This window comes from Eurosta solidaginis, chromosome X, assembly GCF_040869045.1.
Source record: "Eurosta solidaginis isolate ZX-2024a chromosome X, ASM4086904v1, whole genome shotgun sequence".
In the NCBI taxonomy this organism is placed as follows: Eukaryota; Metazoa; Arthropoda; class Insecta; order Diptera; family Tephritidae; genus Eurosta; species Eurosta solidaginis.
The window spans coordinates 166,207,113-166,233,813 of record NC_090324.1 but is presented as its reverse complement, the minus strand read 5'-3'; the positions used below and the strand labels follow the sequence as shown (position 1 = coordinate 166,233,813).

The 26,701-nt window shown below is 42.0% G+C and overlaps 1 long non-coding RNA gene and 1 pseudogene across 1 annotated transcript in view; both read right to left on the bottom strand.

Moving 5' to 3' along the window:
- Nucleotides 1-26,701, bottom strand: part of LOC137234181 (uncharacterized) — a 771,296-nt gene that overhangs the window by 422,785 nt on the left and 321,810 nt on the right. The window lies entirely within an intron of this gene.
- Nucleotides 4,515-7,402, bottom strand: LOC137234727 (uncharacterized; annotated as a pseudogene).

Genomic DNA, 26,701 nt, shown 5'->3' with positions numbered 1-26,701 from the left:
GGCCGCTCTGTCAGTGGAGCATCGGGTCTAGCGGAGCGGACGCGGCTCCGCGCCGCCCCGGCGCTCACTGGCGTTGCGGTGCAATGGGCGGAAAGGACGTGTCTCCGTGCCATCCCCGTGTTTCTTTTGTGCCTGGTCGCATTTCCGGTCAGGGGTTGCTTTCCTCTTCTCATGTTGAAGCAGCGGTCGGAAGGATCGTGCTTCTCCGCTGGTCGTTTGGGCGATGGTTAAGGCTGCGGCACTTCTGGCGATCTCTTCCATCTTTTCCTCCTCATCTGCGACCTGTTGTGCCCATGATCGGGGGTCCTCCTTTATGTGTATAGAGAGCATGTGTATAGAGGCGCTTGCCTTCTCGTCGTGCTCGTCGTGGTAGGTAGGGCGTGGCTGCGGTTGCTCATCCTCCATATGCAGCGTAGTGTGGTGTGGTTCCCGGCATCGATGGCAACGGTCGCGGCTAGGGCATATTTCCAGCCGATGGAACGGCGATAAACAATTGGAGCAGTGCCGGTGTATGAGGACGGCCCGGAGGCGTTCTTCTGCTGACATTCCCCCGTACAGCGGGCATAGTCGTATGCCGTGATTCTTATGGCACAACCGGCAGGAGACGGTGAAGGAGTCAACGCGTTGCTCCGTTCTGTTGCGTTTGACCGAGAAGCCCGTCATTCTGGAACGGGAATTTGTTATTATTTGTTTTAACTGCAGGGAGTTGGGTGGCGCATGAGCAGGTACTAGGAGCTTAATTGGCTAAGATTGTGGTTGGCGTACTCGGGAGAAAATGTTTATTTGGGATGAATAATCTGATTAAGTTATTCTGCCGATATAATGACGTGTAGTGGTTGAAACCAGAGCTTGGGAGCTTCGATTAGAATTATAAATCATTACGATTAGAAAAATAAAATAATCTAATCATTAGTTTTTTTGATTCTTTAATATTTTAGGTTACTAATTGATTAGATTAGAACTAATCAAAAATCTAATAGCGATTAGCGACGACTAGCATATCTAATCAAAACTAATCAAAAAAAAATCGATTTGATTTCTCGATTAGTTTTGATTAGATTTGATTACATCAACTATTCTGAAATATTTTTGTTGTTTTTTTCGTTTAATTCATAAAGTAACAAACTTAACAGAACTTTTATCCACAATTTCACTGTAAACATAAATGTTATTAAACAAGTAAGGACGGGATTGTCTTCGGCTCATAGCCCTGGTCATTTCGGTACACTTATTGGTGGGTCTACCTCCACTTTTGCTCATACTAGTTGTAGTATAAAAATTTAAGGCACGTTCTGAAAAAAAAAACATGCGATTCTCGGCGCTTTAAATGTATGCTGATTTATATTACATATGTATCACAAAAAGTTTATATTCGACTTCATTACTACCAAATTTTCAAAAGAAAATTTAGACAATGTATTCCGTCTTGGGGTATTGGCTATTCCAGCAAATGAAAACAGCCTTTCGACGGGCGCTGATGACGTAAGCGGGGTATTGAACGATAGACACGTTTCCTTCAGTGCACCATATTTATTCCAAATTTCAGGACCTGGTGTCGGGTCATTCAAATACGCATATAGCTGCTAATTTTGCTAACCACTTCTTTAGAACCGTTTAACTCGTTTGGTGAAATTGGTGTTCTGGGAATTAACGCCTCCTCATCATGTTCTGTAACCAAAATAATATTTAGTTTGAAAAATCATATAATATAGATGAAACTTTCTTCATCATTGAAATCATAAAAAGAGCTTTCATAGTCCAACTGAGGCACGGCCGTTTCAAAACATGTGGAATCATTTTGGAAGATCTTTAATCACTCTTTTTCTAGATACTTTAATCACCCTTTTACTGATCTGCTCCTCAGTACAGTCAGGCAAAGTTTTTTGGATAACTCGCAACCATTTCATTTTCAAATTTGGTCTCACTACAGCTGCCGCTAATGCCAATACTTCAGGAGCCAATGTGAAATATAGTTTAAACCTTTCTCTCAATCGATATTCTAATTGTACTGCTGTTGAGCTAACGTTGATCGAAACTTCGGGGTTTCTGGATAATTTTTGCAGTTTATTACTCAAAGAAAGTAACGCAGGAATAATACACCCATATTTCACATTGGCTTCACCTTGGAGAAAGTCCAAAGTTTGGGAACTAGGCTCCATTAGCAACTTATACGACTCCAAATATTGAAAATCACCTGATGTAAAAGGAGACAGATGCAGCTCATCGGAAAGCTCGTTCAATTTCTCCTTGTACTGTAGTAACTTCAGGATTGCATCATATAGTGAGTTCCACCTAGTTACTACTGGTACAACAAGAGTTGAACCTAAAATGTTTTGTATGATTTCGGAGGATTTTGGCCATTTGCACCTTTTCCAAAGGTGATTATAACCAAAAATGTTCTATTCTGAATATTTAACAAAAAAAACGAGAGTATATACAAAAATAAAAAAATTTTTTTTTACAAAAATATTTCAAAATAGTTGATCTAATCAAATCTAATCAAAACTAATCGAGAAATCTAATCGAATTTTTTTTTTATTAGTTTTGATTAGATATGATAATCGTCATTAATCGCGGTTAGATTTTTGATTAGTTCTAATCTAATCAATAAGTAATCGATTAGTATAGCCAACTAATCCTATTTAATCAATTATTCTGCAAAATAAAAGTTTCTAATCGGATTACTAATCATTATTCCCCAGCTATGGTTGAAACCACTGTTAGGTTTAGTAAAATTTTATTGAGATACGCCTAAAATTATCTTTAATTTTGAAAATATTTTCATCAAAATGAAAATTCTTATATTGAAGCAATCAAAAGAGTGAAAAATAAAAATTATTGAACGTAGACTAAAGACCAACTATATTTTTTGGTGGTTGTAATGCAGGCAAAACGCGGTTATATACGCTATATCACGGTAAACCTGTGTGTTGTCACGGCTCTTTGTAATTTAGAGCTGGTGAATGAGATTGTCGTTTAAGCGACGTCGTGCAAATAAAATGGTGGTGTGTTTGTTGATTTCAACGCAACCCTGGCGGGGATAGCCTACACTATCGAGTGTGGTAATTTGTAGAGCTGTCAGCTGCTAACTCTTCCACTCATTGGAGTGAGACAGCTGTGCGGTGCTGCCAATTTCGCAGCGAACGATACATAATGGTCATGTCGCGGAAGTGTTTGAGGACATGTTTGAGTTCTGACGCGACGTGAACTCTGATAATTACTTCTGGAAATTAAAATTTTTTTTTGTGGGTTTTTTTTTTATAAAGTTTATTTTGTTGAATTACTATTTCATAAAAATTTCTGAGCCTTCCTTTAATTATTTTATTAATCCTGAAAGTTGTATCGTAATCTCCAATAAGCTTTTCCACAGTTAAGTTTGGGCTGATAAAAAACTTGAAAAGGCTCGGAAATTTCACGGTCTTATATAATTCGACAGTTTAAGAAAAAGTCTAAAGCTAAGTTTGAGTTTAGAAGAAAGCTTAGATTTGCCAAAAGAAAGTAATAATGGAAAGTGATTTAAGGAAAATAACTATTTAGTTTATTTTTTCATGTTTTTTTTTGTTTTTGATAAAAGGAAACCCATGATAAACAAACCAGAGCGCGCCGTTTTATTTCGGTCTATATTTTCGCGCTAATATATATGTATTCTGATTTTTGTTCGCGTGCTAACACTCGGGTGTGTTGGATCTCACGGATCCGAGTTGTGATCCCCTTTGGATCGCGCGCAATGAGTTTATTGCGTAAGAACCGAGAAGAGCAAATGTCATCGAGTGGCAACCTTGCTTCGTTCATTCAAAATGTCATTCATTCATGCAAATGAGTATACGACATTTTTGAATGAACTTTCATTATGAAGAAAAACGTGTGATGGGTAAGTATAAGTATGCCAGTATCGTTCCCTTTTTATAATTTTATAAATTTTCTAATTGCTTTCTCTTTTGTTTCGTTTCAGCTCATTACTTCTTTAAAAAATATAGCTTGCGTCTAAAGACACCCAAACTGAAAGCAGTCAATATAAATCGGCAATTAGAACAATGGAAAATGAAAAACTGCAGCAACAGCATCACCATCACCAATCGTTGTATAACGCACTTGATCCCATTGCTGATACAATTTCAGTATTAAAGACTTATGACACTTACGAGACCTTGAATTCTGCTGGTGCTGCTGTTGCTTGTGCACCGGTAACCAATACACCTGTAGATTCGTTATATTATGCAGTACAATCAGTCATAGAAGAAGGTATGAGTTTGCAAAAAGCCGCACAAAAGTTTGATCTCTAAAAAACTGTTCTTTGGCGAGGAGTACGCAAACATCCACAATATATGAAAACGACACGTGAAAATCCTGTACTTACAGCGGCCTATGAGAGGTTGAAAGGTGGTGATTCTTTAAAGAATATTAGCCGTGAATTAGATATACCAATATCAACGTTACATCGACATAAAGTGCGTTTGGAATAGCAAGGACGTTTACCAGATTATGTATCATTTAGAAAACGTGATGTAAATTGATTATTCAAAGAAGTCTATTACAGAGGATGTATGGCCAATGCTTTTTGATTTAGCAAAAGCGCATAAATCACTGCGTAAATATTAATGACTGAACAAATGACTTAAACAATTTGAGCATGCCTTCCTTTGATCTTTCTGCAGAAATGCTTCAATAAGCCTATGCACAGCATCTACATTGTTGGTACGCAAGAATGAAGAGCAAAGCGAACTTGATCGCCTGGCTACTAACTGCTGCAACTCCTTATAGTGTTCATAGAGATCTTCCGCAGATTTCCTTTCTCTTTATAAATTGAGCGAGCCACTTCCATTAAAGAAACTAAAACAGTTTCACTTTTCTGTGCTAAAGTTTCTTCAACAATGCATTGTTACCATTGCAATGGTACGAATAAACATTACGTGCCATACATCGACCCTCATCCCTTTTCTCACAATCACCATATCCTCCATGTAGGGTCATCAACGCTAAATCTGCACTGCCATTGCGCCAGAGTACCATTGCTTTAAAGGGTGCAAAGTTAGCATAGAGTTTTAACATGGGATGAGCATGCAATTCACACAGAGCCGCCAATGATTAAATTTGTTGCAAACGACACAATTGCATGAGGTATTTAAGACACTCCAATAGCACATCACTTGATGGCAATTGCTGATGTCGCACGCACTGCCTAATTAAATATAGCTAGGTAGGTTGAACTGGCCGGTCCATGAGGACCTCACATAGACTGATTGAGTCCGTAGTGTTACCAGAAGTTTGTTTTAACGACCAAACTGAAAAACCCTATCAAAAACCAGGACCTATGTTATAAAATAATTCCGTCCTCTTAGCAAATACTAGAAGCTTCCTAGGACTTAAGCCAGTTGCTGCTTCTAGATCTGACAGCTGTATCACTCCTAATAGCTGGAATCTTAGCCTGGCAAGTGCAGGGCACGAGCACAGAACGTGCTCGATCGTTTCCTCCTCCAACCCGCACTTCCTACATCTGCTATCACTGACCAAGCCTAATTTAAAGGCATGTGACGCCAGAAGACAGTGTCCAGTCAGAATACCCGTCATGAGTCTACAGTCCTCTCTTTTTAATGATAGGAGCAACTGTGTTAGTCTAAGGTTGTAAGACCTACACATAATCTTCGACACTTTACAGCCCCGCGCTTGAACCCACGCCTTTCCCGCTTGGTCGATCATGTGCACCTCTCGCCTTCGCTTAACCTCGCCCAATCTAATTGGGACATCTACGGAGCAAGCTTCAAGGGATGCGCCCTTTTTAGCTAGTTCATCCGCTTTTTCATTCCCATCAATTCACATATGCCCTGGGACCCAATATAGATGTATGCTTCTCCCTGTCCCAATTCTCTCCAGAGACTGCTTACCCTCTAACACGCATTTAGATGCTGTGCTATGCGAGATTATTGCCTTAATTGCTGCTTGACTGTCAACATAAAAGTTAACACGGTTGCAGCTTAAGCTATTCTCTTCCAGGGTTTCTACTGCTTTGGTTACGGCTAATATTTCCGCTTGGAAAACGCTACAGTAATCCGGCAGCCTGTAGGATCTACTTATTTCCGGATCAGCGCAGTATACCGCAGACCCCACTCCTTCCACTACTTTGGAACCATCGGTGTACACATGTATCGCCTCGTCCGCCATTTGCGCACCCTTGCGCCAACCGTCCACCTCTATTGTGGCCTTAAGATCTCCCTCGAAGCGCAGATAGGGAATCATGTAGCCTGTTCGTCTTGTGATTGATGACGCTATACTACTATTGCCATATGGTCGGCGCTCAAGCTGCCCCGAAGCACCGAGCCTGGTTGCGGTCGTTAACGCTTTGTTCTTTGCTACCAGGTCTACAGGTGGGATGTGCAAAATGGCATACAGTGCAGCCGTCGGGGTTGTTTTCAGGGCTCCCGTAATGCTAAGCATCGATAGTCTGCATACCCCCTCTAATTTTTTGAGGTATGTTTTTTTTTTTGTCGCTTTCCACCAAACAAGAACTCCATAGTATAGAATAGGGCTTACAATCGCTGTAAAAACCCAATGAGAAAGAGAGGGCGATTTTCCACTTATGACAATTGCAACGTCATCTGCGTAAGCCGTAAGTTTTACGGGTCCCTCATCGAATTGCCTGAGCAGAGGTGATAGCACCCCTCCCTGCGGCGTGCCCCTGTCCACTGATTTCGTGGCCTCGTACAATCCCCATTGTGATGTAATCTTTCTGCAATTTAACATGCAGCCGATCCATCTGATTAAGGCAGGATGTACTTTAATGTAATTAAGACCATCCATAATCGCCCATTTTGCAACATTATTGAAAGCCCCGGCAATGTCCAAGAAGACTCCTAGAGCATACTCCTTATATTCCAGGGATTTCTCTATGCTTATTACCACCCTATGCAATGCGGTGTCTACCGACTTGCCTTTGGTGTACGCATGCTGTGTTAATTAAATATAAAAATCGGGTTTATTTTTTATTTCCACAGTTGATAACAAAAGATTATCCAGCTGTGCCTGAGACAATGAACGGATGTCTAGTCCGAGTTGAGGTGAACGTATTGCTGCATATCATTAACAACGCCTAGCTTAAAATCTTTACATCCTGTACAAAACTGGTTGATACCATATCAGTTTGTTCCTTATAATTTGCATCTAATTCGCTTTTATTGTTGGTGTTCTTAAGCAGCGAATCTCTTAGCTCATCCCACTTCTTTGTACTGCGATTAACTAATTCATTGGTAAACCAATCGATGCTGCCTGTTTGAGTGGATTAGCGTTGTATTATGTGTGTTTGCGTTGATACAGATTGTAGTGGCTGCGACAGAAAGGAAGTACAGTTTTGGAAACATTGTAAAACTTTTGGTGAGCCAGGAGAAGTGCGACGCGTCAACATAGCCATAATGAAAATGTAAAAAATTTTGATTTCACAAACTTCCCATGTTTGTAATGGTTTTTTTTTTTAACGCATATATTTTCGTATGCGACTATATACATATAAGTAAATATATGTCTTTTGAGTATTTATGTACATACAAACATATATTGATATCAACTTGGTCTTTACTTGTAGGTACTGTTGTGTTGCAATTAAAAAACTCGGCATAGATGATTTGGTGCATTTCGATTTTATGGATCCACCTGCACCGGAAAATGTTATGCGTGCGCTGGAATTGCTTAATTATTTAGCTGCTTTGTATATTCCCCAAGAATTTGCTCTTCCAACTCAAGGCAAAAGCGCAATAAATCACAGAATGTGGGCATTAGGTGCTCTGTCTCTTAGAGCATTTCCTGGTGTTCAAGTAGCTCGAGTAAAGCAACATCTTGTTTCCAAGCGCATGTGCAGCTGAATTGCTTTTACTACTCTTGGCGGTGGGCGCGTCGCGTTTTGCTGGTGATTCTGTTGCCAGTTAACATGTCAACCGTAAGTGCGCCCAATAACCACCATTCAACTGCTTTTCTATGACCATTTCCTGTTAGAATTTCTGGAGCCATGTATTCAATTGTACCGCAAAGGTATGTGTGCGCCAAAAATATTTTATTTCACAGTCATAATTTTACAACCGATTGGTTTTTATTTCAGTTTAGCGACTAGTTGAACAAAATATCAGTGCGAAGTTGTTACATAAATACCGGCCGTGAGTGGATGAAGAAGGGGTACGAGATGATGGTGTGGTTTTAATGGGTGGAGAAGTTGCTCACTACGATGGCACCTACCAAGTCTCGAGGGGACTTTGGAAGAATATGACGGTGAGTAAATGTTAGTGTGTAGTGGTTGCTTCTTATGCATAGGTATGCTGTTTCTTTGCCCCTTTTTTTGTCACTGTGTAAATGCCTTGGTTTTTCAACAAGACTGTATATTTACCAGTTGTATAAACAAAATGTACGGAAACAAATGCAAAAGATAAAAAACTGTATTAGATTGCGAATTTTCAATTGCATTGGACTTCAGCGCCTGCATTGGCACGCCAACCAGCCGTGAGGTAATGTCTCCCATGACTGCCTGTGTGAGATCAAATTGCCACTTCCCCCATATCCTGCATTTCCACAACTCCTTTATTTCTAACGACAAACTATGTAACTTATTCACTACTGACTTTGACAGAAGAGTTAAGCTTTTGTGAGGGCCTGCTACACAGGGAGTATTTACCTTTTTATTCTGATAATTCGGAAGGCTCATTCCCGTTTAAGTATTGATTGAAGTGTTGCAAATAAAACTTTAATTTACAATATTTGGAACACGTTCACCTGATGCTACCTCGTGAGGTTCAAATAATCCAAATATAAACGACTCCACACATGTTTAAATGGAGACGTATGTTCCGAGCATACGGAGTGAATAACGTACTCAATGACATTTTTACGCGAATCGATTTGCTGGTCCAGTTGACGTGGAGCGATGAATTTTAATTTAGGTTTCGGATGTGTATAGGTGTCCGTACTTTTCACAAAATTACGTATGTCCATCCACACTGATAGATCATGGCATAGTTAGTAAATTCATCATAAAAGCAAGAAATGTTCTAAGCGATTCTGCAGTTCAGTACTTATCAGCTATTAGTAACCTGATGGCTTTGTGTTTTTACTACTAAGTCTTGTTGGTCTCGTGACTTTGGCGGAGTGTGTTTATGTTCTCTGGCAGATAGTAGATCTACGGTAGAGTTCTGGTGTTTGTTGGCCTCGTTCGGGGTGAACGAGAGCTGGGTTAAGCGGGTTGTTATAACGGTTGGAAGTTACGAGTCTCCCTCACCCTCACTGGTGGGTGGTAGTACGACCAATTTCGTGATTGGTCTGGTGGTTTGTCCCCTTGCTGTATCCAGTTCGACGACTCGAACTCGGTTATCGGGGCCATAGTGAAGGTTGGTTATCCGACCTAGTCTCCATTCGTTCGGGGGCAGATTATCCTCCTTAATGACGACTAGGTCCCCCTGTTTGAGGTTTGATTGTGGATGTTTCCACTTAACGCGCTTCTGCAATTCGGTGAGATACTCATTTTTCCGCCGTTTGCAGAAGGTTTGATGCAGCGCTTTAAGTTTCTCCCATCGATTGACGAGTGAAGCGCGATTCTCGCTGACGTCGATTTCGGGTGGCGCTAGTATATGGCCCCCGACTAGGAAGTGTTCGGGGGTAAGTGGCTCCAGGCTGGACGGGTCATTTGAAGATGGGCTTAGGGGTCGGGAGTTGAGACAGGATTCAATCCGACACAGGAGGGTGCTAAACTCCTCGAGAGTGAATTTATGATCCGATACGATCTTTTTGAAATGGGTTTTGAAACTCTTGACTCCCGCTTCCCACAGCCCGCCCATACGAGGAGCAGCTGTTGGTATGAAATGCCATGTGAGGGTTTGGTGGGGATATTTCAACGAGGAATGCCTTGAACTCTGAGCGGAGACCCCTCGACGCACCGACAAAGTTCGTTCCGTTGTCGGAATAGAGGCTTTTCGGGCATCCTCGTCTGGCGACAAACCGACTAAACGCTGCTAGAAACGCGGCGGTGCTGAGGTCGCTAGACGACTCTAAGTGGATCGCCTTAGTCACAAAGCAGACGAATAGGCAGACGTAACCCTTAGACATGCGGCATCCTCGTCCGCTGTAGGACTTGATGTCAAACGGTCCGGCAAATTCCAGCCCGGTGTTGGTAAATGCCCGAGAAAAGGTAGTGCGTTCCGCAGGGAGAATTCCCATGAGTTGCGGCGGGGAACGTTTGCGGAATAGCGTGCAGGCCTTGCAGTTGTGAATGATGGATTGGATCATGTTTTTTGACCTGAGCCGTAGGAGCCGCAGCATGAGTTGGTTTCTGCCATGTATGGAAATGGTGTGGACAAACTGTACTAGGAGACGGGTGAGTCGGCAGGTATAAGGGAGGATTACCGGGCGACGCTCGTCGACGGGAACGTCCCTGGATGCGTTGAAACGACCCCCCACCCGAAGGACATTATCTTCGTCGATAAAGGGGTCTAGAGAGAGGATCTCGCTTTTGGCCACAATGGGTTTCCCAGTTCTCAGAGAGTTTATTTCTTCGGCATAGTGGTTTGTTTGGGATATCCTTTTGAGACGGCTAGTCGTAGCCTTGATTTCGTCAGGCGAAATCTGGTGCGACTCTGCTTTAAAGGACGCTTTAGTTTTTGGATGAGTTCTATTCGAGAATCTTATAATGTAGGAGATTACCCGCAACGCCCTTGATAGATCGGAAAACCGATCAAGAATATCCTCGCTATTGTTGATGTTTGTTGCTGCATGCACTTTTACTCGTCTTTCTTCGATGTTTGTGTGGTACTCCTGTTCGCCTTGAGATGGCCATTTCGCATTGCCTTCTTGCAGCCAAGAAGGTCCCTGCCACCACAAAGAATTGTAGACTAGGTCCGTGGCTGGAAGTCCTCTGCTGGCTAAGTCCGCTGGATTTGATGCGGACTCGATATGATGCCAAGCTTTAGTTCCTACCTTCTCCACGATTTTTGTCACCCTGTGAGCTACAAATGTTCACCAGGAACAAGGGGGTTTTCGAATCCATGCTAGGACGATGGTCGAATCTATCCATAGATGAATGTTAAATGTGCCTACGTTCAGGTTATCCATCACAGTTTCCAACGGATCAGCCAGCAAGACGGCACCGCATAACTCCAATCTTGGTAATGAAATTGTTTTTACTGGTGCCACCCTCGTTTTTGCAATGAGTAGACTAACGTAGATCCTATCGTTGATCTTAGCTCGCACGTAAACCGTAACCGTGTAGGCTTTTTCGGACGCGTCACAGAAGCCGCGAATTTCTATATCGTTGGCTGGGGTGCAGTGCACCCACCGAGGTATACGAATCCGGTTAATGGCGGGGTACTCCTACGTAAAGGTTTGCCACCGATCTAGAGTGATTTTGGATACCGGTTCATCCTAATCCGTCCCCTCCAGCCATATGTTCTGCATTAATATCTTGGCTACGTTGATAACTGGAGCGAGCCAGCCTAAAGGGTCTAAGAGTTTGGCGATGGCAGATAGGATCGCCCTCTTTGTTAAGATGTCCTGGTTTTCGATTGGTTAGTGCGATAAGCAAAAATTTGAATCAGATGTAAATCTTGATGTGTACGTAATGTGTAGCCAGTGCTAAGAAACACTTATAGAGATCCTCACGAGGATGTAAACCACATATAGAAATTCTGACGAGGATTTAATGTGTATACAGTGATATAGAAATAAACACAGATAGAAATCCTGACGAGGATTTAGTGTGTATAAAGTGATATAAAATACAGATGGAAATCCTGAGGAGGATTTATTATGTATGTAGTGATATGCAGCACAGATAGAAATCAGATGTAAATCTTGATGTGAACGTAATGTGTAGCCAGTGCTAAGAAACACTTATAGAGATCCTCACGAGGATGTAAACCACATATAGAAATTCTGACGAGGATTTAATGTGTATACAGTGATATAGAAATAAACACAGATAGAAATCCTGACGAGGATTTAGTGTGTATAAAGTGATATAAAATACAGATGGAAATCCTGAGGAGGATTTATTATGTATGTAGTGATATGCAGCACAGATAGAAATCCTGAAGAGGTTCTAGTGTGTACAAAGTGATATTAAACACAGATAGAAATTCTGACAAGGATTTAATGTGTGTAGAGTGTTGTGCAATGCAGAGAAGAGAAATCCTCTGCAAATATTTAATGTGTCTAGAAAGTGTGTTGAACACAGACAGAAATATTTTCTGAAAACTTAGCGTGTCTGAAAAAGGTTTTAAAAACGCAGATGTAATCCCGATGTGGATATAATGTGTCAACCTCGAGATTTGAAACACACTTCTAAATCCTTATGTGAATTTAATATGTGTAACCTAGAAATTTGAACCACAGCTAGAAATCCCGACGAGGATTTAATGTGTATACCTAGTGATGTGAAACACAGATAGAGATCCTGAGGAGGATTTAATGTGCATACAAAAAGTGTGTTGTGAACGCTGATGAGTATCCTCGAGTAGCCAACCAGGGCATCTTTCCCAACAAACAGAAATAAATTTTGTATATTCAACTTGACGTGGAAAACGTACAATTTAAAATATTTATTAAGAAAAAAAGTGAGATTGGTCGGATCTCTATGCTTGCACTGATGTCGATTCGGCTATCTCTATATTTTACAGTATACTTGATGGCTTCTTTGATACCTGCATTCCTACTCGCTTTACCCTATGTTCGAATAAGCCCCCTTGGTTTTCAAGGCAACTTAGCAGACTTAATAACATTAAATCTAGGCTTTATAAGAGATTCAAGAAATCTGGAGCATCTGCAGACCTCTCTAAATATCTGATAGCTCGTTCTAAATTTCACCGTCTTAATCAGCTGTGTTATAAAAATTACTTGAGTTGTTGTAAAGCCCAATTTTTTAGAAATCCAAAAAAGTTTTACAGTTTCGTAAATTCAAAGCGGAAAACTTCTGGGTATCCTTCCTCATTAACCTTTGGAGGTAAAAAAGCTTGCACTGATGACGACGTTGCTGAACTATTTTCTGAGTTCTTTAAGTCCACGTGTTCATCCAGTGGTTATCATTCCGGTCAATATCCCTATCGCTTAGATAGCTCGAATTACATTAGGAATCCTGCTATTGTTGGTAATATTGTTCTTCAGAGTCTTCAATCTTTGAAGCCCACCTTTTCTCCGGGACCGGACGGTGTTCCTAGTTGCGTGCTTAGGTACTGCGCCGAAAACATGTATGAGTCTATTTTGAAATTATTTGAGCTATCTCTGGGATCTGCGTCATTCTCGGCACTTTGGAAACAGTCTTTTATTATACCCCTGCATAAAAAAGGTAGTAGGTCAAAAGTTGAAAACTACAGGGGTATTGCTAAACTTTCAGTCATTCCTAAAGTCTTTGAACAGATTGTTACCAGTCAACTCCAATATCAGTGTTCTAGTCTTTTGTCTCCATGCCAACACGGTTTTATTCGTCAAAGGTCAACCACTACAAATTTGCTTGTATTCACCTCTATAGTTATGGAAGGATTTTTAGCGAACAAGCAAACGGATGTCATCTACACGGACTTCAGCAAAGCATTTGATACTGTCAACCATGAGTTGCTTATTTATAAGCTTGATTTACTGGGCTTTCCGTTTCACCTATTAATGTGGCTGAAAAGCTATCTTTCAAACCGGACCCAAAAAGTCCTGTTCAATTGCAATCTGTCGGAATCGTTCGGAGTTTCCTCCGATGTACCCCAGGGAAGTCATCTAAGCCCTTTGCTCTTTGCCCTTTTCATTAATGACTTGCCACAGACAATATTATATTCCCATACTATAATGTATGCGGATGATGTAAAACTTTGCTACACTTACTGCCCTACCGATTTGAGTTCCTTGGATCTTCTTCAGGCCGACTTGGACTCGTTCCAATGTTGGTGCACAACAAATTTACTAGCTTTAAATTGCTCTAAATGTAATATGACATTTCACCGAGTGAAGCCAGCATTGAAATCTTATGTTATAGATGGTACGCCTTTGGAGCGTATATCTATTGCAAATGATCTAGGTGTCCTTTTTGATCCGAAATTGAATTTTAACATGCATATTTCATCTATAACCAACAAAGCGTTGGGTTTACTTGGATTTGTTAAAAGATGGGCTAAAGAGTTCGATGATCCGTACCTCTAAGGTTCCTTACACATCGCTGGTTCGTCCAATATTCGAGTATTGCTCATGCGTTTGGTCCCCTGTTTCTCAAAAGCATATAAAGCGTCTTGAGTCAGTTCAAAAGCAATTTTTGATATTTGCATTGCGCGGCCTTAATTGGGACTCAAGTCTCCACCTTCCTCCATACAGAAGTAGACTTCTTCTTATTAACTTACCCACTCTGGAAAATCGGAGAAAATTACTGGGCGTATTTTTCATCCATAAGCTCATTATTGTAGAAATTGATTCTGCGGACCTCCTCAGCCGCTTGTTTTTTGCGGTGTCCCCTAGAGTATCCAGACACTACGTTCCTTTCTATTTACCCCTTTGCAGACGAAACTTTGCTAAAAATAATCCTCTTCTTATCTGGTGCGCGCACTACAATGACTTGTATAGCTGTATCAGTCTTGAATGTTCTTTTGCCACTATACGTAATGCAATACTTGCCTATCTAATTTAAGAGATACAAGCTAATTTAATTTTCCTGCATTTTATTCCTTCCATAAAAAACAGGAACTATCTCGCTTAAGGATGGAGGAACATTTATCAACATGCATCATTAAGAAGGAACAAGACAGTACTGTGTTGATTGGAATATGGTGCATTCCAACCACGTAAAAAACATGCTTTTTCATGAGTCGCTGACCGGAATCGTAAGCATACCGGCAGTATAATTTTATGGATCAGGCATCGAGCTGATTGGAATCCGGTGCATTCCAACAACACAGGTCATGTTACTTTTTTATGCCTTGTGATGGCGTATCCTCTCACACTACTCTTAGTACTGCCGGATTCCCATGACATGGTGATTGGAAACTTGTTGCATTCCAACAGGAAGATTGGAATCCACTGCATTCCGAAATCATGCTGAGCGGAATCTGATGCATTCCGCCAGTATAAGATTTCGGCATAAGATCTTATTTCTGCTCATATTTCTTATTATTATTATATTCTGAAATTAAAGAGTAATGTTCATTAATATTTCTTTGTTTGTAATATAACATTGTTGAAATCTCGATATATCTTAAATTTTATCTTTTGAGTTGTATATTTATATATCTTTTATATTATGCAGTCGACCATAATTTGTCGTCGACATTAAATAATAAATAAATAAATAAATAAAAATAAAATATAATATAAAGTGATATAGTTTAATTGTGTTCTCAAGCCACTAGACACACAACGCAGTGATACTTTTTTGGCTTTTGGTATTATTTCAGCTCGCAAACTGATTAATAAAGTGAGTTCTGTCATAGATAAGCTAAGGCTATCAGCCAAGTGAAAATATGGTTCCTGCAGCAAGTTTTTGTCAACGTATGTGACGACGAGGAGGTACAACACAGTGCAGTGATGAGTGTGTGAAAAAAAAACTAAACAAAAATTCACTGACTGTCTGCCTTGAGCGGTGTCGGGTAACCCTACCACTGGTGGGGGGAATTGCCCGATCTTCAAAAGGCGAACGTTCTAAAACAGAAGAAAGGGTCAAGACCGCGAAAAAGTCCGCGGCACCTGCCGATAGCTAACTTTCGTTGAGTTTTTCTCCTTCAAAGTTAGCTCTCGACTGATGTTAGCCGTTACCGGTATTACTAATAACTAACTAATGCGCGCGTTAGCGTGGTCCGAAATGTTTTGGCTGGTGGCCTAAACACCAGGACCTACCTAATTATTTTCTAGATTTTAGTCTTATTAACTAAAAAAATTTTTTTTTTATTATTTTATTTTCAAGTGTTTAGTCTTTACTCAGAGATGGTTTTGCCGGCTGTTGGTATGAAATGCCATGTGAGGGTTTGGTGGGGATATTTCAACGAGGAATGCCTTGAACTCTGAGCGGAGACCCCTCGACGCACCGACAAAGTTCGTTCCGTTGTCGGAATAGAGGCTTTTCGGGCATCCTCGTCTGGCGACAAACCGACTAAACGCTGCTAGAAACGCGGCGGTGCTGAGGTCGCTAGACGACTCTAAGTGGATCGCCTTAGTCACAAAGCAGACGAATAGGCAGACGTAACCCTTAGACATGCGGCATCCTCGTCCGCTGTAGGACTTGATGTCAAACGGTCCGGCAAATTCCAGCCCGGTGTTGGTAAATGCCCGAGAAAAGGTAGTGCGTTCCGCAGGGAGAATTCCCATGAGTTGCGGCGGGGAACGTTTGCGGAATAGCGTGCAGGCCTTGCAGTTGTGAATGATGGATTGGATCATGTTTTTTGACCTGAGCCGTAGGAGCCGCAGCATGAGTTGGTTTCTGCCATGTATGGAAATGGTGTGGACAAACTGTACTAGGAGACGGGTGAGTCGGCAGGTATAAGGGAGGATTACCGGGCGACGCTCGTCGACGGGAACGTCCCTGGATGCGTTGAAACGACCCCCCACCCGAAGGACATTATCTTCGTCGATAAAGGGGTCTAGAGAGAGGATCTCGCTTTTGGCCGCAATGGGTTTCCCAGTTCTCAGAGAGTTTATTTCTTCGGCATAGTGGTTTGTTTGGGATATCCTTTTGAGACGGCTAGTCGTAGCCTTGATTTCGTCAGGCGAAATCTGGTGCGACTCTGCTTTAAAGGACGCTTTAGTTTTTGGATGAGTTCTATTCGAGAATCTTATAATGTAGGAGATTACCCGCAACGCCCTTGATAGATCGGAAAACCGATCAAGAATATCCTCGCTATTGTTGATGTTTGTTGCTGCATGCACTTTTACTCGTCTTTCTTCGATGTTTGTGTGGTACTCCTGTTCGCCTTGAGATGGCCATTTCGCTTTGCCTTCTTGCAGCCAAGAAGGTCCCTGCCACCACAAAGAATTGTAGACTAGGTCCGTGGCTGGAAGTCCTCTGCTGGCTAAGTCCGCTGGATTTGATGCGGACTCGATATGATGCCAAGCTTTAGTTCCTACCTTCTCCACGATTTTTGTCACCCTGTGAGCTACAAATGTTCACCAGGAACAAGGGGGTTTTCGAATCCATGCTAGGACGATGGTCGAATCTATCCATAGATGAATGTTAAATGTGCCTACGTTCAGGTTATCCATCACAGTTTCCAACGGATCAGCCAGCAAGACGGCACCGCATAACTCCAATCTTGGTAATGAAATTGTTTTTACTGGTGCCACCCTCGTTTTTGCAATGAGTAGACTAACGTAGATCCTATCGTTGATCTTAGCTCGCACGTAAACCGTAACCGTGTAGGCTTTTTCGGACGCGTCACAGAAGCCGCGAATTTCTATATCGTTGGCTGGGGTGCAGTGCACCCACCGAGGTATACGAATCCGGTTAATGGCGGGGTACTCCTACGTAAAGGTTTGCCACCGATCTAGAGTGATTTTGGATACCGGTTCATCCTAATCCGTCCCCTCCAGCCATATGTTCTGCATTAATATCTTGGCTACGTTGATAACTGGAGCGAGCCAGCCTAAAGGGTCTAAGAGTTTGGCGATGGCAGATAGGATCGCCCTCTTTGTTAAGATGTCCTGGTTTTCGATTGGTTAGTGCGATAAGCAAAAATTTGAATCAGATGTAAATCTTGATGTGTACGTAATGTGTAGCCAGTGCTAAGAAACACTTATAGAGATCCTCACGAGGATGTAAACCACATATAGAAATTCTGACGAGGATTTAATGTGTATACAGTGATATAGAAATAAACACAGATAGAAATCCTGACGAGGATTTAGTGTGTATAAAGTGATATAAAATACAGATGGAAATCCTGAGGAGGATTTATTATGTATGTAGTGATATGCAGCACAGATAGAAATCAGATGTAAATCTTGATGTGAACGTAATGTGTAGCCAGTGCTAAGAAACACTTATAGAGATCCTCACGAGGATGTAAACCACATATAGAAATTCTGACGAGGATTTAATGTGTATACAGTGATATAGAAATAAACACAGATAGAAATCCTGACGAGGATTTAGTGTGTATAAAGTGATATAAAATACAGATGGAAATCCTGAGGAGGATTTATTATGTATGTAGTGATATGCAGCACAGATAGAAATCCTGAAGAGGTTCTAGTGTGTACAAAGTGATATTAAACACAGATAGAAATTCTGACAAGGATTTAATGTGTGTAGAGTGTTGTGCAATGCAGAGAAGAGAAATCCTCTGCAAATATTTAATGTGTCTAGAAAGTGTGTTGAACACAGACAGAAATATTTTCTGAAAACTTAGCGTGTCTGAAAAAGGTTTTAAAAACGCAGATGTAATCCCGATGTGGATATAATGTGTCAACCTCGAGATTTGAAACACACTTCTAAATCCTTATGTGAATTTAATATGTGTAACCTAGAAATTTGAACCACAGCTAGAAATCCCGACGAGGATTTAATGTGTATACCTAGTGATGTGAAACACAGATAGAGATCCTGAGGAGGATTTAATGTGCATACAAAAAGTGTGTTGTGAACGCTGATGAGTATCCTCGAGTAGCCAACCAGGGCATCTTTCCCAACAAACAGAAATAAATTTTGTATATTCAACTTGACGTGGAAAACGTACAATTTAAAATATTTATTAAGAAAAAAAGTGAGATTGGTCGGATCTCTATGCTTGCACTGATGTCGATTCGGCTATCTCTATATTTTACAGTATACTTGATGGCTTCTTTGATACCTGCATTCCTACTCGCTTTACCCTATGTTCGAATAAGCCCCCTTGGTTTTCAAGGCAACTTAGCAGACTTAATAACATTAAATCTAGGCTTTATAAGAGATTCAAGAAATCTGGAGCATCTGCAGACCTCTCTAAATATCTGATAGCTCGTTCTAAATTTCACCGTCTTAATCAGCTGTGTTATAAAAATTACTTGAGTTGTTGTAAAGCCCAATTTTTTAGAAATCCAAAAAAGTTTTACAGTTTCGTAAATTCAAAGCGGAAAACTTCTGGGTATCCTTCCTCATTAACCTTTGGAGGTAAAAAAGCTTGCACTGATGACGACGTTGCTGAACTATTTTCTGAGTTCTTTAAGTCCGCGTGTTCATCCAGTGGTTATCATTCCGGTCAATATCCCTATCGCTTAGATAGCTCGAATTACATTAGGAATCCTGCTATTGTTGGTAATATTGTTCTTCAGAGTCTTCAATCTTTGAAGCCCACCTTTTCTCCGGGACCGGACGGTGTTCCTAGTTGCGTGCTTAGGTACTGCGCCGAAAACATGTATGAGTCTATTTTGAAATTATTTGAGCTATCTCTGGGATCTGCGTCATTCTCGGCACTTTGGAAACAGTCTTTTATTATACCCCTGCATAAAAAAGGTAGTAGGTCAAAAGTTGAAAACTACAGGGGTATTGCTAAACTTTCAGTCATTCCTAAAGTCTTTGAACAGATTGTTACCAGTCAACTCCAATATCAGTGTTCTAGTCTTTTGTCTCCATGCCAACACGGTTTTATTCGTCAAAGGTCAACCACTACAAATTTGCTTGTATTCACCTCTATAGTTATGGAAGGATTTTTAGCGAACAAGCAAACGGATGTCATCTACACGGACTTCAGCAAAGCATTTGATACTGTCAACCATGAGTTGCTTATTCATAAGCTTGATTTACTGGGCTTTCCGTTTCACCTATTAATGTGGCTGAAAAGCTATCTTTCAAACCGGACCCAAAAAGTCCTGTTCAATTGCAATCTGTCGGAATCGTTCGGAGTTTCCTCCGATGTACCCCAGGGAAGTCATCTAAGCCCTTTGCTCTTTGCCCTTTTCATTAATGACTTGCCACAGACAATATTATATTCCCATACTATAATGTATGCGGATGATGTAAAACTTTGCTACACTTACTGCCCTACCGATTTGAGTTCCTTGGATCTTCTTCAGGCCGACTTGGACTCGTTCCAATGTTGGTGCACAACAAATTTACTAGCTTTAAATTGCTCTAAATGTAATATGACATTTCACCGAGTGAAGCCAGCATTGAAATCTTATGTTATAGATGGTACGCCTTTGGAGCGTATATCTATTGCAAATGATCTAGGTGTCCTTTTTGATCCGAAATTGAATTTTAACATGCATATTTCATCTATAACCAACAAAGCGTTGGGTTTACTTGGATTTGTTAAAAGATGGGCTAAAGAGTTCGATGATCCGTACCTCTAAGGTTCCTTACACATCGCTGGTTCGTCCAATATTCGAGTATTGCTCATGCGTTTGGTCCCCTGTTTCTCAAAAGCATATAAAGCGTCTTGAGTCAGTTCAAAAGCAATTTTTGATATTTGCATTGCGCGGCCTTAATTGGGACTCAAGTCTCCACCTTCCTCCATACAGAAGTAGACTTCTTCTTATTAACTTACCCACTCTGGAAAATCGGAGAAAATTACTGGGCGTATTTTTCATCCATAAGCTCATTATTGTAGAAATTGATTCTGCGGACCTCCTCAGCCGCTTGTTTTTTGCGGTGTCCCCTAGAGTATCCAGACACTACGTTCCTTTCTATTTACCCCTTTGCAGACGAAACTTTGCTAAAAATAATCCTCTTCTTATCTGGTGCGCGCACTACAATGACTTGTATAGCTGTATCAGTCTTGAATGTTCTTTTGCCACTATACGTAATGCAATACTTGCCTATCTAATTTAAGAGATACAAGCTAATTTAATTTTCCTGCATTTTATTCCTTCCATAAAAAACAGGAACTATCTCGCTTAAGGATGGAGGAACATTTATCAACATGCATCATTAAGAAGGAACAAGACAGTACTGTGTTGATTGGAATATGGTGCATTCCAACCACGTAAAAAACATGCTTTTTCATGAGTCGCTGACCGGAATCGTAAGCATACCGGCAGTATAATTTTATGGGTCAGGCATCGAGCTGATTGGAATCCGGTGCATTCCAACAACACAGGTCATGTTACTTTTTTATGCCTTGTGATGGCGTATCCTCTCACACTACTCTTAGTACTGCCGGATTCCCATGACATGGTGATTGGAAACTTGTTGCATTCCAACAGGAAGATTGAAATCCACTGCATTCCGAAATCATGCTGAGCGGAATCTGATGCATTCCGCCAGTATAAGATTTCGGCATAAGATCTTATTTCTGCTCATATTTCTTATTATTATTATATTCTGAAATTAAAGAGTAATGTTCATTAATATTTCTTTGTTTGTAATATAACATTGTTGAAATCTCGATATATCTTAAATTTTATCTTTTGAGTTGTATATTTATATATCTTTTATATTATGCAGTCGACCATAATTTGTCGTCGACATTAAATAATAAATAAATAAAAATAAAATATAATATAAAGTGATATAGTTTAATTGTGTTCTCAAGCCACTAGACACACAACGCAGTGATACTTTTTTGGCTTTTGGTATTATTTCAGCTCGCAAACTGATTAATAAAGTGAGTTCTGTCATAGATAAGCTAAGGCTATCAGCCAAGTGAAAATATGGTTCCTGCAGCAAGTTTTTGTCAACGTATGTGACGACGAGGAGGTACAACACAGTGCAGTGATGAGTGTGTGAAAAAAAAACTAAACAAAAATTCACTGACTGTCTGCCTTGAGCGGTGTCGGGTAACCCTACCACTGGTGGGGGGAATTGCCCGATCTTCAAAAGGCGAACGTTCTAAAACAGAAGAAAGGGTCAAGACCGCGAAAAAGTCCGCGGCACCTGCCGATAGCTAACTTTCGTTGAGTTTTTCTCCTTCAAAGTTAGCTCTCGACTGATGTTAGCCGTTACCGGTATTACTAATAACTAACTAATGCGCGCGTTAGCGTGGTCCGAAATGTTTTGGCTGGTGGCCTAAACACCAGGACCTACCTAATTATTTTCTAGATTTTAGTCTTATTAACTAAAAAAATTTTTTTTTTATTATTTTATTTTCAAGTGTTTAGTCTTTACTCAGAGATGGTTTTGCCGGCTCGAGGTCAAATATTGATTTTATAATAAAAACAACAAAGTTTTTAATTTTGTGTTCCGATATATTTCGATTACAACTTCGGCAATCATCATCAAGGGAACTATAACAAATACAACAATGGAATACATTATTTATGATACCAACTTAAAATACTGACAATAAAATTAGTACATACATTTTGTTTTACACGTCCGTTCTCATTCTATTTAGTTCATTTAGTGACTCATTATTACAAGGACTCTTTCCTGACAATTTGTTACAATCTAAGTCCTCAATACATAATCCTTCCAAAGACTTTACTCGACTCTGCGCAACACCAGCCCCCTAATCCAGGGTGTTATGCGGACCGTGCCTATCGGACGATTTGCAGCCAGGGCATAAATTCGGCTGTATTCGAACGGAGCCTTCCCGATACCGGGCCACCTCGGGAAGTATTAATGGCCTTACCACAGTAAGGGGCGCTGCTGTGGCGGACAGTTCTTTCCCCGTATATAATACTGGACCGCTGAGCCCGCCTTGTCGGGCAGGTGGTCGTACGACGAAGATGAACGACTCATTATCTGATTGTAATAAGGACGATGTAAAGAGGAGAAGTGAGTCGCAATCCAAAGACGACAAATACGAATTAAGCGATGCGTCGGACTCGGGGAGCTGCTGATTCAATGAACTCCGTGTTGGAGAAGCACACAAATGAAGACGGAGTAGAAGAGTGGAAGCTTCCTTCCTGAGCAGAGGAAGTAAAAGAGCTCTCTCGCAGTACCGTGCAGCACTAAGAATTGTACAACGCTTGGGAGCAGTGGTCGACCCAACAGAAGTGGAGATCGAGCGCTTGGAATGGGCCCATGAAGCGGTAGAAGTAGGTCGAAGGCAGTTCAAAAGGTTTGCTGCGAGAAACCCTCGGTTCTGCAACCGGTACGAGGAGGAAGAAGTGTGGAATGGCAGAATGAAGAGGCAACGTTCGGCGGAAGGCGACAAGCCTGCTTTCAAGAGGCAGAAAGGACCCAGTCCTAGAGCTGCGAGGCAGGGCGGTCGCATAGACAAGACAAGTAGGCCCAAAGCTGTAAGACAGATGGGCTCCAATAGCGAGGTAGCAACTACCTCGAAAGCTGCGAGTCAAAGGGAAGTTCCAATTACGGAAGTAGGAGATAAGCCAAAGGGAGATAACGCTAAGACTCCGGCTTTCTCGGAGGCGCTAAAGGGAGTTAACGCTAAGACTCCGGCTTTCTCGCAGGTGCCAAAGGAAGATAACACTAAGACTCCTGCTTTTCCCGAGAATATGAGTGAAGTGGCAAACCAGTCACTGACTGTGGCGCTGGTTGACCGTAGCAGTCCTTTCGAACAAATGACTACTGAAAGGTGGAGATCTGTGGAAAGGGAGCTTATTAGCGTAATGCTTAAGATGATGCGGGAACAACCAAGTAAGCCCCTTCCAACCTTTGATTTGGGGGGATGGTATAATGGTGTGAAACTGATAGCGTGCGACAACATCGCGAGCTTGCGGTGGCTGGAGGAAGTAGTTCCAAACCTCCAAAGGCAAGGCACGAACGCGCGGTTTGAGGTGGTGAATAAAGCGCAAATCCCCACGGTACCAAAAGTTAAGGTATGGATACTATGCGTGATGAAGTCGGAGGATACACTGCGACTTCTGCAGAATCAGAATCCGAACATAACGACACTAGATTGGAAGGTACGTACTGTATCTCGGCCTACCGAGGATGGTCAGTTCTACATCTTCCAAATAAACAAGCAGGCGGAGGATATTTTGCACACGCAGCTTGGAAAAATGTCCTTTGGCACTGGCAAAATCTACATGCGACTCAGGAAAATAAGTCCCGAGGATAAAAACCCTAACACGCTAGAGGTGGGCGAAGTCGAAAATGACTTCAAAAGCCTAAGGGAAAAAAGACAGGTGGAGGTCCCCGATGTCACCACGAACGTGCTAGAAGAGGACCAACCGCTAAATGGTGCTGTGACTCGCACAGAGGAACACCCGGCACAACAGTCACGAGAGGCTGAAGGTGGCCTCGAATACTCTAAACCAAAAGGGCAAAGGGAGGACGACAACGTCAAGAAGAAGGTGCTGGAGGGGGACAAACAGCCCAATGGTGCTGCGAGTCCTACAGATAAACCTCCAACACAGTAAATTTGCGTCGGGCGAACTCCTCCTAACCCTTGAGGAGAGTTCGTTTGACGTGGCGCTGAACCAGTAGCCGTGGCTCTCATCGGGAGGAAAGGTTTCTGCACTTAGCGCGCGCAGGATTGGCGTTTACTACGCGTAAACGGAAGGATGGGTGCGAGCTGTAGTAATGGTAAGGAAATAGCTGCATTCATATATGCTGCCAAATTACACCACTGAGGATCTCGTAGCGTTGGCCGTTGAGCAAAAGAATAAGCAGGCATTTACCCTGGCGTCCTGCTACATGGCCTATGCTGTGGAGGTTCCACCGATGGAGTGCAAAAGGCTAGTACAGGTGGAAGGGCGCAAAGGGCGGTTGGTCATAAGCGCATATGCAAATGCGCGCCACAATGCGTGGGGAGGAGCAGATACGAACGAGAAAGGCGAATCTCTGTTTTGTTACATCCTGCAAACCAATTTCCAGATAGCCAACAGGGGAAATGTCCCTACATACATTGGTCCAACATCCGGCAATGTTCTGGATATTACATTGAGCTCCGAGCGTGATATATCAAGGTATGATTGGATGGTTCTTGATAGACCATCCTTCTCCGACCATGTGTATATCAGCTTCAGCATCCCCCTAAAGAGGGTAGAGAAGGGAGGAAACTTTAGAAACCCTAGGTCAACGAACTGGACTAAATTCCAGAAACATGTAGAAGAAAAACTGGGACAACCCAAAGAGGTTGCTAATGTAGAGGAATTGGAGGAGTCGAATGAATTCCTAACAAGGACGCTTATGACTGCGTATAACAAAGCTTGCTCTCTAACAAGATTCAGAGGAAAAGCAAAGCCGCCATGGTGGAGCAATGAGCTGGGTCTTCTAATAAGACAGGTAAAAGAAATGTTTAAGCTCGCAAAGACCGCGGAATGCGAAGCGTGTCGGGACGAGTACAGGGATCTACTGAGGATGTACAAGCGTGAAATTACCATGGCGAAGAGAAACGCATGGAGAGGTTTATGTACGGACATAGAGTGCTCCAGCGAAACAGCACGGTTGAAAAAAGTCCTAGCAAAGGGAAACATAGTCCAGGGACTAATAAAGAAAGAGAACGTGGAATGGTCACGTAATAGTGAGGAATTCCTTGAGGTGTTTCTCGATACACATTTCCCATCTGGAGACGGTTTAGAAGAGCCATTAGACATCACTCACACTTCGATCACGGAGTTAGCAGTGCCGGGCTTGGTGACCGATACCAAGATCGAGTGGGCAGTGAAGACGTTTTCTAAGTTTAAATCGCCGGGCCCAGATGGTATATTCCCGGCCATGCTACAAGTCTCAAGTAGGGCGGGAATCATGTACCGCACTCTTGGAGAACTGCTCGTGTAGCTTTTCTACCAAAGGCGGGGAAGATCGGTCACGTGTATCCCAAAGACTATAAATAACTTAACATCATTTCTGCTCAAAACCTTTGAGAGGCTGATAGATGTGTACATAAAGTCCAACGTGGATGAAAAGCTGCTCTCCACAACATAGCATGCGTACACCAAAGGCAAGTCGGTAGACACCGCATTGCATAGGGTGGTAATAAGCATAGATAAATCCCTGGAATATGAGGAGTATGCTCTAGGAGTCTTCTTGGACATTGCCGGGGCTTTCAATAATGTTGCAAAATGGGCGATTATGGATGGTCTTAATTACATTAAAGTACATCCTGCCTTAATCAGATGGATCGGCTGCATGTTAAATTGCAGAAAGATCACATCACAATGGGGATTGTACGAGGCCACGAAATCAGTGGACAGGGGGACGCCGCAGGGAGGGGTGCTATCACCTCTATTGTGAACGCTGGTAATCAACCAACTGCTCAGGCAATTCGATGAGGGACCCGTAAAACTTACGGCTTACGCAGATGACGTTGCAATTGTCATAAGTGGAAAGTGCCTTCCAACGATTAGTTCTTTGATGGATCGGGCGCTTCGGGATATTCATACCTGGGCATCTAATGTCGGGTTGAAAGTCAATGCGGAGAAGACGGATATGGTCTTGTTTACAAAGGTCCCAAATTGGACCAGGCCTAAGTTAGGAGGGGTGACCTTACAGGAGAAATCTTGCACAAAATATCTAGGAATCATCCTAGACAGTAAGCTGTCATGGAAGCTCAACGTGGAGGGGAGGGTCAAGAAGGCCTCAACGGCACTCTATGCATGTAAAAGGATGCTGGGGTGTACGTGGGGCCTATCGCCCTCTCTTTCTCATTGGGTCTTTACAGCGATTGTAAGCCCTATTCTATACTATGGAGTTCTTGTTTGGTGGAAAGCCACACAAAAAACAACATACCTCAAAAAATTAGAGGGGGTATGCAGACTATCGATGCTTAGCATTACGGGAGCCCTGAAAACAAACCCGACAGCTGCACTGTATGCCATTCTGTACATCCCACCTGTAGACCTGGTAGCAAAGAACAAAGCGTAAAGGACCGCAACCAGGCTTGGTGCTTCTGGGCAGCTTGAGCGCCGACCATATGGCCATAGTAGTATAGCGTCATCAATCTCAAGACGAACA